The following is a 13,251-nucleotide window of genomic DNA, read 5'->3' on the forward strand; positions in this document are numbered from 1 at the left end:
ACCACCTCACTGGGGCTTTCATTGATTATAAGTGAGGGGCCTCGCAGGCCCCCACAAGCCCCAGGGACCACCACCTCCCTAGGGCTTTACTCATTAGTGAGGCAAACCCAGGGGACCTCCACCTCCCCTTGGCTATGTTCACGTTGGGGGGGCATGCAGCCCCCCTCCTGGAGCCCTCCTTGGCCCTGGGGACCGCCACCCCCCAGGGCAGGATGCAGAAATGCCCTGGGATTCCTACCCCCGGGACATGGCAGTTTTCAATGGTAGGGCGGGAGGAGAGATCCCTCCCTGTCATTGCAAACCTCTGCTTTGCTTCATGAAGCAAAGCAGTATTGCTTTTGCTTTTGGACAAGGGGAGCCGCATCTTAGCAGCCTCCCTTGTCCAAAAGCAATGCCAGCTCCCGCAGGAGTCGGGGAGCCGGCAAGTACCATGGGGGCATTGGGGCTGCCCCCGCGGTCCCCAACGTTGAGGGCCGGCCCCGGGGGATGGGGTCCCCAGGGCCAGAAGTGGCACAGGGGAGAGGGGCCACGCAGCCCTCCTCCCAGGAAAATGTAAAAAAAGTTTGGGGGGAAACAAAGCCAGGCCCCCTGGGATGGGGTCCCCAGGGTCAATGGTGGCCTAGGAAAGGGGGGCCACGTGGCCCCCTTCCTGTATTTTTTTTTTTAAACAAAAAAAGGCTCAGGCCCTGGGGGATGGGGTCCCCAGGATCCAAAAATAATTAAGGGACGGGGGGCCACACAGCCCCCCTTCCAAAAAAGCAACAAAAAAAAAGTCGGTATCTCGCCGGAGGCCCGTCCTCCTCCCTGCACCACTGTGCAAACGTGCATCCTGGCACATTTTGAATTGGGGGATTAAGTCCCCTTCAATGCTAAGGGTCCTTAGGGGCCAACTAGACCACCAGATAACTCCTGTAATCCCCACACAGTGGGATTACTGAGAGGTGGTCTGAGGCCACGCCGCTTTTTACACCACTCTGCAAATGCGTCTCTTGGCGCACTGCTGGTGGGGCGATGAGGTCCTCTTGTGTCCTGAGGACCTCAGGACTAAAGTGGACTTCATCCCCCGCGCAGCATTGCGCCAGGAGGCGCGTTTGCAGAGTGGTGTAAAAAGGGGGCGTGGCCTCAGACCACTCTCAGCAATCCAGCTGTGTGGGGCTTACTAGAGATAACAGGAGGGCTAGTTGGCCCCCAGGGACCTTCAGGAGGCAAGGGGACTTCCTCTCCCAACCAAGAGCATGCCAGGAGGCGCGTTTGCTGAGTGGTGGGCAAAGAGGGGGTGCCCTGCTATGAGAACTTACCAATCCTGTTGTGTGGGACTTACTGGAGATAATAGGAGGGGTAGTTGGCCCCCAAAGATGTCCTTGGGTGCCGACTACCCCTCCTATTACCTCCAGTATGTCCAACACAGTGGGATTGCTAAGAGGTCTTCAGAGGCCACGCCTTCCTTTCTCCACCATTCTGCAAACGCGCCTCCTTGCACACTACGGAGTGGGGGATGAAGTCTACTTTACTCCTCAGGGACTTTGGGGGCTAAAAAGCCTTCCTGGTACCTCCTGTAAGTCCTGTGCAGCGGAATTCCTGAGCGCTGGTCAGAGGTCCAGCACCCTTTCTCCACCACTCTGCAAACGCGACTACTAGATAAAGAAGCATTTACAATATAATAGGTTTCGCATTTGCGAGAGTTAGAGCTATTGGCATTGTAAATGTAAAGGTTTTTTTACTAATGTTTTTTGGAGTGGAGTGGAGTGGATGTACGTTGTGCATAGTGGAATCATGTGGTATGTTGTGCTGTGAAATCATGTGGATAGAAAGTATGTGGTATTTAGTGTATAGGAATTATGCAGAGTGGGATGAAGTGTTATGGAGAGTAATTATGTGGTATGGTAGTCTGTGTTGTGGAGTGGTATCCTCAGGTTTAGTCTTCCTCGTTTCCATAGAAGCTAAACTATTAACTCAATGAGACAACAAAAAGAAGGAATCACTGAGGAGCACTTCTGGACCAAGGTGAGCTATGAGAAGGGCCACTGGAATTATGTGACTGTTTGGCTGCACCACCTTTCGCACAATTATATATTTTCTGAATTAGCCACATAATCCATCATCTGCTGCCTAATCTGAAAATTGGAAAAAAAGCCTTGTTTCTAGCTCAAACGTTACCAAAAATGCAGTGGCAAGTGTTACAGCATGGTGGAAGGTCCTTTGTAAACCTAGAATGGTCACCTGTTACTTATTGCTAAATGTGGGTGTTACATTGGTACTAATGGTGTGCAAGCCACTCTTGCTTCTTTCTGCGCCTCTCTTGCCTCTTTCTGCATTTCTGTTGCTTCTTTCTGCACCTTTCTTTCTTTTTCTGCACCCCTCTTCCCTCTTTCTGCTCCCCTCTTGTCTCTTTATGCACCCCTGTTGCTTCTTTCTGTACTTCTTTTGTTTCTTTCTGTACCTCTCTTGCTTCTTTCTGCACCCCTCTTGTATCTTTCTGCCCACCTTGTGCCTCTTTCACACCCCTCTTCCCTCTTTCTGCACCCCATTTGCCTCTTTCTGCACCACTTTTCCTTCTTTCTGCACCTCTCTTGTTTCTTTCTGTATCCCTCTTGCCTATTTCTCCAACCCACTTCCCCCTTTCTGCATCTCTGTTGCTTTTTATGCACTTCTCTTGCTTCTTTCTGTACCTCTCTTACTTCTTTCTGCATCCCTCGTGTCTCTTTGTGCACCCCGCTTCCCTTTTTCTGCACTCCTCTTGCCTCTTTGTGCACCTCTGTTGCTTCTTTGTGCTTTTTTTTCCTTCTGCACCCCTCTTGTCTCTTTCTGCTCCTTTGTTCCTTCTTTCTGCACTTCTTTTGTTTCTTTTAGTAACTCTTGCTTCTTCCTGCACTCCCTTGCCTCCTTCTCCACCCCTCTTCCCTCTTTCTACACCCCTCTTGCCTCTTTCTGCACCTCTGTTCTTCTTTCTGAACATCTCTTGCTTCTTTCTGCACTTCACTTGCTTCTTTCTGCACTTCTCTCGCCTCTTTCTCCACCCCTTTCCCCCTTTCTGCATCTCTGTTGCTTCTTTCTGCACTTCTCTTGTCTCTTTCTCCACCCCCTTACCCCTTTCTGCATTCCTGTTGCTTGTTTCTGCACTTCTCTTGACTCTTTCTCCACCCCAGTTCCCTCTTTCTGCACCTCTTTTGCTACTTTCTGCACCTCTCTTAATTTTTTCCGCACCCATTGTGCCTCTTTCACACCCCTCTTCCCTCTTTCTGCACCACTCTTGCCTCTTTCTCCACCTCTGTTCCTTCTTTCTGCACTTCTTTTGTTTCATTCTGTACCTCTCTTGCTTCTGTCTGCACCCCTCTTCCCTTTTTCGGCACCCCTCTTGCCTCTTTCTGCACCCCTCTTGCATCTTTCTGCACTCCTCTGGCTTCTTTTTGCATATCGCTTCCCTCTTTCTGTATTTCTCTTCCCTCTTTCTGCACTTCTCTTCTCTTCTCTCTTTCTGCATCCCTCTTGCCTCTTTCTGCACCCCTCTTGCTTCTTTCTGCACCCCTCTGGCTTCTTTCTGCACCCCTCTTACCTCTTTATGTACCCCTCTTCCCTCTTTCTGCACCTCTTGCCTCTTTTGTACCTCTGTTGCTTCTTTCTGCACTTCGCTTGCCTCTTTCTATACCCATCTTGCCTCTTTCTGCATCTCTGTTGCTTCTTTCTGTACTTCTCTTATCTCCTACTGCAACTGTTGCTTCTTTCTGCACTTCTCTTGCCTCCTTCTGTGCCTCTGGTGGTTCTTTCTGCACTTCTCTTGCTTCTTTCTGCACGTCTCCTGTTAATTTCTGCACCTCTCATAACACTTTGTACACCTCTCTTGCCTCTTTCTTCAGGTCTCTTGCCTCCTTCTGCACCTCTGTTGCTTCTTTATGAACTTATTTTGCTTGTTTCTGCACACCTCTTGTCTGTTTCTGCACCTCTGTTGGTTCTTTCTCCACTGCTCTTGCTTCTTTCTACACCCCTTTTGCAAATGTTGGCACCCTTCTTGCTGCTTTTGGCACCCCTCTTGCCTCCTTCAGCACCTCTGTTGGTTCTTTCTGCACTGCTCATGCTTCTTTCTGCACCCCTCTTGCCTTTTTCTGCACCCCTCGTTCAGTACCTCTCTTGCCTCTTTCTGCACCTCTTGCTTCTTTCTGCACTTCTCTTGTTTCTTTCTGCACTTCTCTTGCTTCTTTCTGCATCCCTCTTATCTCTTTCTGCACCCTTCTTTCCTCTTTCTACACCTCGCTTGCCACTTTCTGCACCTTTGTTCGATTTTTCTGCACCTCTCTTGCCTGTTTCTGAAACTCTCTTGCCTCTTTCTGTCGTTCTCTTGTCTCCGTCTGTATCTCTCTTGTAAATCTCTGCACCCCTCTTGCCTCTTTCTGCACCCCTCTTGCCTCCTTCTGCACCTCTGTTGGTTCTTTCTGCACCTCTTCTACCTGTTTCTACACTTCTCTTGCTTCCTTCTGCACCTGTTGCTTCTTTCTGTACCCCTCGTGCCTCTTTCTGCACTCCTTTTCCCTCTTTTTGCACCTTTCTTGCCTCTCTCTGCGCCTCTGTTGCTTCTTTCTGCACCTCTTGTGCCTCTTTCTGTACCTTTTCCTCTCTTTCTGTACCTTTCTTGCCTCTCTCTGCACCACTGTTGCTTCTTTCTGCACTTCTTTTGTTTCTTTCTGCACTTCTCTTGCCTTTTTCTACACCCCTCTTGCCTCTTTCTCCACCCCCTCTTACCCCTTTCTGCATCTCTGTTGCTTGTTTCAGCACTTCTTGTTTCTTTATGCACCTCTGTTGCTTCTTTCTGCACTTCTTTTGTTTCTTTCTGCACCCCTTGTGCCTCTTTCTGCACCCCTCTTCCCTCTTTCTACACCACTTTTGCCTCTTTCTGCACTTCTCTTGCCTCTTTCTGTACCACTGTTGTTTTTTTCTGCACTTCTCTTGCCTCTCTGCACCTCTCTTGCTTCTTTCTGCACTCCTCTTGCCTCTTTTTGTACCCCCTTCCCTCTTTCTGCACATCTCTTCCCTCTTTCTGAACTTCTCTTCCCTCTTTCTGCACTTCCCTTCTCTCTTTCTGCACCCCTCTTGCCTCTGTCTGCACCTCACGTGCCTCTTTCTGCACCTATCCTGCCTCTTTCTGCACCTGTCTTGCCTCTTTCTGCACTTCTCTTCCTTTTTTCTGCACCTTTCTTGTTTCTTTCTGCAAATCTCTTGTCTGTTTTATCACTTCTCTTGCTTCTTTCTGTACCTTTGTTGCTTATTTCAGCACATGCCTTGCCTCTTTCTGCACTTCTCTTGCCTCCTTCTGCACCTGTGTCTTCTTTCTGCACTTCTCGCTTCTTTCTGCACCTCTCTTGCTTCTTTCTGTACCTCGCTTGCCTGTTTCTGCACTCCTCTTGCCTCTTTCTGCACCTGATGCTTCTTTCTGCACTTCTCTTGCCTTTTTCTGAACCCTCTTGCCTCTTTTTTCACCTCTGTTGCTTCTTTCCACACTTCTCCTGTCTGTTTCTGCACCTCTGTTGGTTCTTTCTATACTGCTCTTGCTTCTTTGTGCACCCTTCTTGCCTCTTTCTGTTCCCCTCTTCCTGTACCTCTGTTGCTTCGTTCTGCACTTCTCTCGCCTCTTTCTGTAACCCTCTGGCTTCTTTCTGTACCTCTGCTTCTTTGTGCACTTCTCTTGCTTATTTCTGCACTTCTCTTGCTTCTTTCTCCACCCTGCTTGCTTCTTTCTGCACCCCTCTTGCCTCTTTCTGCACCTCTGTTGATACTTTCTGCACTGCTCTTGTTTCTTTGTGCACCCCTCTTGCCTCTTTCTGCACCCGTCTTCTCTCTTTCTGTACCTCTCTTGCCTCTTTCTGCACCCCTCTTCCTGTACCTCTCTTTGCTCTTTCTGCACCTCTGTTGCTTTGTTCTGCACTCCTCTAGCCTCTTTCTATAACCCTCTGGCTTCTTTCTGTACCTCTGCTTCTTTGTGCACTTCTCTTGCTTCTTTGTGCACTTCTCTTGCTTCTTTCTCCACCCCGCTTGCTTCTTTCTGCACCACTCTGGCCTCTTTCTGCACCCCTCTTGCCCCTTTCTGCAACCCTGTTCCCTTTTTCTGCACCTCTCTTGCCTGTTTCTGCAACTCTCTTGCCTCTTTCTCTAGTTCTCTTGTCTCCTTCTGCATCTCTTTTGCTTCTTTCTGTACCTTTCTTGCCTCTTTTGGCACTTCTATTGCCTCTTTCTGCACTTCTCTTGCCTCTTTCTGTAACTCACTTACCTCTTTCTGCTCCTCTCTTGCCTCTTTCTGCCCCTCTCTTACCTCATTCTGTACTTCTCTTGCCTCTTTCTGCACTTCTCTTGCTTATTTCTGCACTTCTCTTGCTTCTTTCTCCACCCTGCTTGCTTCTTTCTGCACCCCTCTTGCCTCTTTCTGCACCTCTGTTGATACTTTCTGCACTGCTCTTGTTTCTTTGTGCACCCCTCTTGCCTCTTTCTGCACCCGTCTTCTCTCTTTCTGTACCTCTCTTGCCTCTTTCTGCACCCCTCTTCCTGTACCTCTCTTTGCTCTTTCTGCACCTCTGTTGCTTTGTTCTGCACTCCTCTAGCCTCTTTCTATAACCCTCTGGCTTCTTTCTGTACCTCTGCTTCTTTGTGCACTTCTCTTGCTTCTTTGTGCACTTCTCTTGCTTCTTTCTCCACCCCGCTTGCTTCTTTCTGCACCACTCTGGCCTCTTTCTGCACCCCTCTTGCCCCTTTCTGCAACCCTGTTCCCTTTTTCTGCACCTCTCTTGCCTGTTTCTGCAACTCTCTTGCCTCTTTCTCTAGTTCTCTTGTCTCCTTCTGCATCTCTTTTGCTTCTTTCTGTACCTTTCTTGCCTCTTTTGGCACTTCTATTGCCTCTTTCTGCACTTCTCTTGCCTCTTTCTGTAACTCACTTACCTCTTTCTGCTCCTCTCTTGCCTCTTTCTGCCCCTCTCTTACCTCATTCTGTACTTCTCTTGCCTCTTTCTGCACTTCTCTTGCTTATTTCTGCACTTCTCTTGCTTCTTTCTCCACCCTGCTTGCTTCTTTCTGCACCCCTCTTGCCTCTTTCTGCACCTCTGTTGATACTTTCTGCACTGCTCTTGTTTCTTTGTGCACCCCTCTTGCCTCTTTCTGCATCCGTCTTCTCTCTTTCTGTACCTCTCTTGCCTCTTTCTGCACCCCTCTTCCTGTACCTCTCTTTGCTCTTTCTGCACCTCTGTTGCTTTGTTCTGCACTCCTCTAGCCTCTTTCTATAACCCTCTGGCTTCTTTCTGTACCTCTGCTTCTTTGTGCACTTCTCTTGCTTCTTTGTGCACTTCTCTTGCTTCTTTCTCCACCCCGCTTGCTTCTTTCTGCACCACTCTGGCCTCTTTCTGCACCCCTCTTGCCCCTTTCTGCAACCCTGTTCCCTTTTTCTGCACCTCTCTTGCCTGTTTCTGCAACTCTCTTGCCTCTTTCTCTAGTTCTCTTGTCTCCTTCTGCATCTCTTTTGCTTCTTTCTGTACCTTTCTTGCCTCTTTTGGCACTTCTATTGCCTCTTTCTGCACTTCTCTTGCCTCTTTCTGTAACTCACTTACCTCTTTCTGCTCCTCTCTTGCCTCTTTCTGCCCCTCTCTTACCTCATTCTGTACTTCTCTTGCCTCTTTCTGCACTTCTCTTGCTTATTTCTGCACTTCTCTTGCTTCTTTCTCCACCCTGCTTGCTTCTTTCTGCACCCCTCTTGCCTCTTTCTGCACCTCTGTTGATACTTTCTGCACTGCTCTTGTTTCTTTGTGCACCCCTCTTGCCTCTTTCTGCACCCGTCTTCTCTCTTTCTGTACCTCTCTTGCCTCTTTCTGCACCCCTCTTCCTGTACCTCTCTTTGCTCTTTCTGCACCTCTGTTGCTTTGTTCTGCACTCCTCTAGCCTCTTTCTATAACCCTCTGGCTTCTTTCTGTACCTCTGCTTCTTTGTGCACTTCTCTTGCTTCTTTGTGCACTTCTCTTGCTTCTTTCTCCACCCCGCTTGCTTCTTTCTGCACCACTCTGGCCTCTTTCTGCACCCCTCTTGCCCCTTTCTGCAACCCTGTTCCCTTTTTCTGCACCTCTCTTGCCTGTTTCTGCAACTCTCTTGCCTCTTTCTCTAGTTCTCTTGTCTCCTTCTGCATCTCTTTTGCTTCTTTCTGTACCTTTCTTGCCTCTTTTGGCACTTCTATTGCCTCTTTCTGCATTTCTCTTGCCTCTTTCTGTAACTCACTTACATCTTTCTGCTCCTCTCTTGCCTCTTTCTGCCCCTCTCTTACCTCATTCTGTACTTCTCTTGCCTCTTTCTGCACTTCTCTTGCTTATTTCTGCACTTCTCTTGCTTCTTTCTCCACCCTGCTTGCTTCTTTCTGCACCCCTCTTGCCTCTTTCTGCACCTCTGTTGATACTTTCTGCACTGCTCTTGTTTCTTTGTGCACCCCTCTTGCCTCTTTCTGCACCCGTCTTCTCTCTTTCTGTACCTCTCTTGCCTCTTTCTGCACCCCTCTTCCTGTACCTCTCTTTGCTCTTTCTGCACCTCTGTTGCTTTGTTCTGCACTCCTCTAGCCTCTTTCTATAACCCTCTGGCTTCTTTCTGTACCTCTGCTTCTTTGTGCACTTCTCTTGCTTCTTTGTGCACTTCTCTTGCTTCTTTCTCCACCCCGCTTGCTTCTTTCTGCACCACTCTGGCCTCTTTCTGCACCCCTCTTGCCCCTTTCTGCAACCCTGTTCCCTTTTTCTGCACCTCTCTTGCCTGTTTCTGCAACTCTCTTGCCTCTTTCTCTAGTTCTCTTGTCTCCTTCTGCATCTCTTTTGCTTCTTTCTGTACCTTTCTTGCCTCTTTTGGCACTTCTATTGCCTCTTTCTGCACTTCTCTTGCCTCTTTCTGTAACTCACTTACCTCTTTCTGCTCCTCTCTTGCCTCTTTCTGCCCCTCTCTTACCTCATTCTGTACTTCTCTTGCCTCTTTCTGCACTTCTCTTGCTTATTTCTGCACTTCTCTTGCTTCTTTCTCCACCCTGCTTGCTTCTTTCTGCACCCCTCTTGCCTCTTTCTGCACCTCTGTTGATACTTTCTGCACTGCTCTTGTTTCTTTGTGCACCCCTCTTGCCTCTTTCTGCACCCGTCTTCTCTCTTTCTGTACCTCTCTTGCCTCTTTCTGCACCCCTCTTCCTGTACCTCTCTTTGCTCTTTCTGCACCTCTGTTGCTTTGTTCTGCACTCCTCTAGCCTCTTTCTATAACCCTCTGGCTTCTTTCTGTACCTCTGCTTCTTTGTGCACTTCTCTTGCTTCTTTGTGCACTTCTCTTGCTTCTTTCTCCACCCCGCTTGCTTCTTTCTGCACCACTCTGGCCTCTTTCTGCACCCCTCTTGCCCCTTTCTGCAACCCTGTTCCCTTTTTCTGCACCTCTCTTGCCTGTTTCTGCAACTCTCTTGCCTCTTTCTCTAGTTCTCTTGTCTCCTTCTGCATCTCTTTTGCTTCTTTCTGTACCTTTCTTGCCTCTTTTGGCACTTCTATTGCCTCTTTCTGCATTTCTCTTGCCTCTTTCTGTAACTCACTTACATCTTTCTGCTCCTCTCTTGCCTCTTTCTGCCCCTCTCTTACCTCATTCTGTACTTCTCTTGCCTCTTTCTGCACTTCTCTTGCTTATTTCTGCACTTCTCTTGCTTCTTTCTCCACCCTGCTTGCTTCTTTCTGCACCCCTCTTGCCTCTTTCTGCACCTCTGTTGATACTTTCTGCACTGCTCTTGTTTCTTTGTGCACCCCTCTTGCCTCTTTCTGCACCCGTCTTCTCTCTTTCTGTACCTCTCTTGCCTCTTTCTGCACCCCTCTTCCTGTACCTCTCTTTGCTCTTTCTGCACCTCTGTTGCTTTGTTCTGCACTCCTCTAGCCTCTTTCTATAACCCTCTGGCTTCTTTCTGTACCTCTGCTTCTTTGTGCACTTCTCTTGCTTCTTTGTGCACTTCTCTTGCTTCTTTCTCCACCCCGCTTGCTTCTTTCTGCACCACTCTGGCCTCTTTCTGCACCCCTCTTGCCCCTTTCTGCAACCCTGTTCCCTTTTTCTGCACCTCTCTTGCCTGTTTCTGCAACTCTCTTGCCTCTTTCTCTAGTTCTCTTGTCTCCTTCTGCATCTCTTTTGCTTCTTTCTGTACCTTTCTTGCCTCTTTTGGCACTTCTATTGCCTCTTTCTGCACTTCTCTTGCCTCTTTCTGTAACTCACTTACCTCTTTCTGCTCCTCTCTTGCCTCTTTCTGCCCCTCTCTTACCTCATTCTGTACTTCTCTTGCCTCTTTCTGCACGTCTCTTGCCTCTTTCTGCACATTTCTTACTCTTTCTGTACCTCATGTTTTTTTTCTGCAATTCGCTTGCTCCTTACTGTACTTCTCTCGCCTGTTTCTATATTCAAATGGGAAGTGCAAGCTGTCAAGTTTAAAGGTCTGGGTGCTCTCGTGATTGAGGTATATGTGTACTTGCACATGTATTCTCACATGTGTTATGCATCTGAAGATGGTAACTTAAAAAGCGGGTAGCTTCCATTATAGGTGGTCAAATCTTCTTAGTTCTGCTCTGTCATTGAGTTGCACAGGCAGACATATCTTATGTATATATGTGTTATAGAGCCCCTCAAATATACGATTGAATACCCAAGTGCCCTGTATTGTGAGCAGAAAGAAATGCATACACCTTTTTTTACACAAATTTACAGAGTATGCTGTTTGAAACACAAATATTCAAGTGTTTGTATGTTTATTTTAATTTAGCATGTCTCTAGGTAAAAGCATACACACGCATGCATACCTTCACAAACTTGGTCGGACTTACAACACTGATATGCTTAGGATTGCTTTTATATTTGGAAGGCCTAACATTCTGAGCAGTCGATTAATAGTGAACTTTCAAGAGAAAAGTGAGGTTTAAGACATCTTCGGAAAAGGATTAGTGATTAGGGTACTTTGAATGAGTCTGTTGTAAGGTCCAGTCAAAGTAGGCCCTTTTTTCACCTATGTTGGTTCTTTCTGCACATCTCTTGCTTCTTTCTTCACCTTTCTTCCTCTTTCTAGACTTCTGTTGCCTCTTTCTGCATTTCTCTTGTTTCTTTCTGCACCTTTCTTCCTCTTTCCGCACCTCTCTTGCCTCTTTCTGCACTTCTATTGCTTCTTTCTGCACCTTGCTTCCTCTTTCTGCACATGTCCTACCTATGTAGGCATAGTTAGAAATTATTATTTAAAAAACCTTCGAAATTCACTGAAAAAGCCATAGGTTTCAGGGACGTTATAGTTAGAAATAATCATTTAAAAAAACCTTCGAAATTCACTGGAAAAAACATAGGTTTCAGGGACGTTATAGTTAGAAATTAGCATTTAAAAAACCACAGAAATTCACTGAAAAAAACACAAGTTTCAGGGACGTTATAATTGGACATTTCACTTGTACAAATCCAGAGAAATTCGTCCGTTATAGTTAGTCGAGCTAACTATAACTCGCGCCCCCGCAATGCACTGCTGGTGACGTCACATAATACATCACTCATGACATGGTCAGTGACATCCCTGATGACGACACAAATGACATCACTGATGACATCATCCATATGATAATCTGACGTACCTCCTCACAGCCTGATATAACCTTTGATACACCCACTCTAAAATACAGACTGCCATTCTTGAAACCATAGACACCAATACCAGTTACTAAATACCCACTCACTGATTCCTAGGTCTACACACACATCCACTCCCTCATCCATACAGTCACTCATACATGTAGTCACTCATCAATACAACCACTATCATATGAACTCATACACCCATACAGACACCCACCACCGTCACTCACCCATAGAGTCACTCACACAGCTAGTCAGTCATGCAAAGAATCAATCACACTCCCATTTACTCACCTACACAGTTATACACACACCACCTCACTTAGTTATACAGATACTAACACATACTTACTCTTTTATACAATCACTGACACAAGCAAACATTCTTCCATACAGCCACTCTCATAATCACTCACTCTCACATATAATCATTTATATAATCCAACACTCACATATACTGCCTTTCACATATGTAGTTACTCACACATGTACCACTGAGATATCCATTCACTCTCCAACACAGCCATACACTCACCCACCCATACAGCCCCTCACAGACGCACTCTTGAACCCATACACCCAGTGAATCACCCACTCACTCATTCATGTAGGGAGTCAAACATATCACACCTACCCACACAGACACTCAGGCACCCATTCAGGTACTCAGCCAACCAATCAAAAACCAATATAGACACTCATGTAGCTACTCACCAACCCAAGCAGCCACTTTCAGACCAACTGACAGACTGATACAGACATTCATACAGATTAAACAGTCACCCATGTATTAGTAAGACATGTTTAATCACTCACTTATACAGTCATTCATGCACCTATTAAATCATCCATTCAGACACTCATACACCCACTCATTCTTCAATACACCTTGGCATATCTATATAGAAAACATATTTAAACTTTTTAGAAACATTCAGTCACTGGATGATGTCATTTGAGATGTCATCAGTGATGTCAGTGACCATGTCATGAGTGATGTAATATGTGATGTCATCAGCAGTGCATTGCGGGGGCACGAGTTATAGTTAGCTCAACTAACTATAATGGTCGAATTTCTCTGGTTTTGTATGAGTGAAATGTCCATCTAACTATAACGTGCCTGAAACCTGTGGTTTTTTCAATAAATAAATAAGTATATATATATATTACCTACTGGCGGTCGCCAGTAGGTAGTTATAGTTAGGACCCCTTTTCCATAGGAAATCTGCAACATTCTATTTTGAATAACTTTGGCGCCGGTTGACGAATCCTCGCGAATTTCTCAAAATAGGTGGGGCGCTACGCTCCGCTCCTTCCCTGAAAGTCTCGGGGGGATTCGTCAAGCGGGGGCTGAGATAAAAGGGGGGTCCCAAAACGCGTTTTTCCCATGCATTTTTCCATAGGACCTTTAGACAGGGCTACAGCCCGAACGGCTGAACAGAATTACTAGAAATTTGGCAGAGAGGTAGTCCCTAGGTCAAGGAAGTGCCTTTTGTAGGTTTGGTGTAAATCTGTTCAGTAGATTCTGAGAAAATAGCCTTTAAATCAATATATATATCTGAGCCAGCTTACGGTACGCTTACCGTAAGCTTACCGTACGCGTACGGTGGCGTGCGCGAGCGCGATTCTGATTGGCTG

The sequence above is a fragment of the Triturus cristatus genome, chromosome 5_2 (genome assembly GCF_964204655.1).
Source record: "Triturus cristatus chromosome 5_2, aTriCri1.1, whole genome shotgun sequence".
Taxonomy (NCBI): Eukaryota; Metazoa; Chordata; class Amphibia; order Caudata; family Salamandridae; genus Triturus; species Triturus cristatus.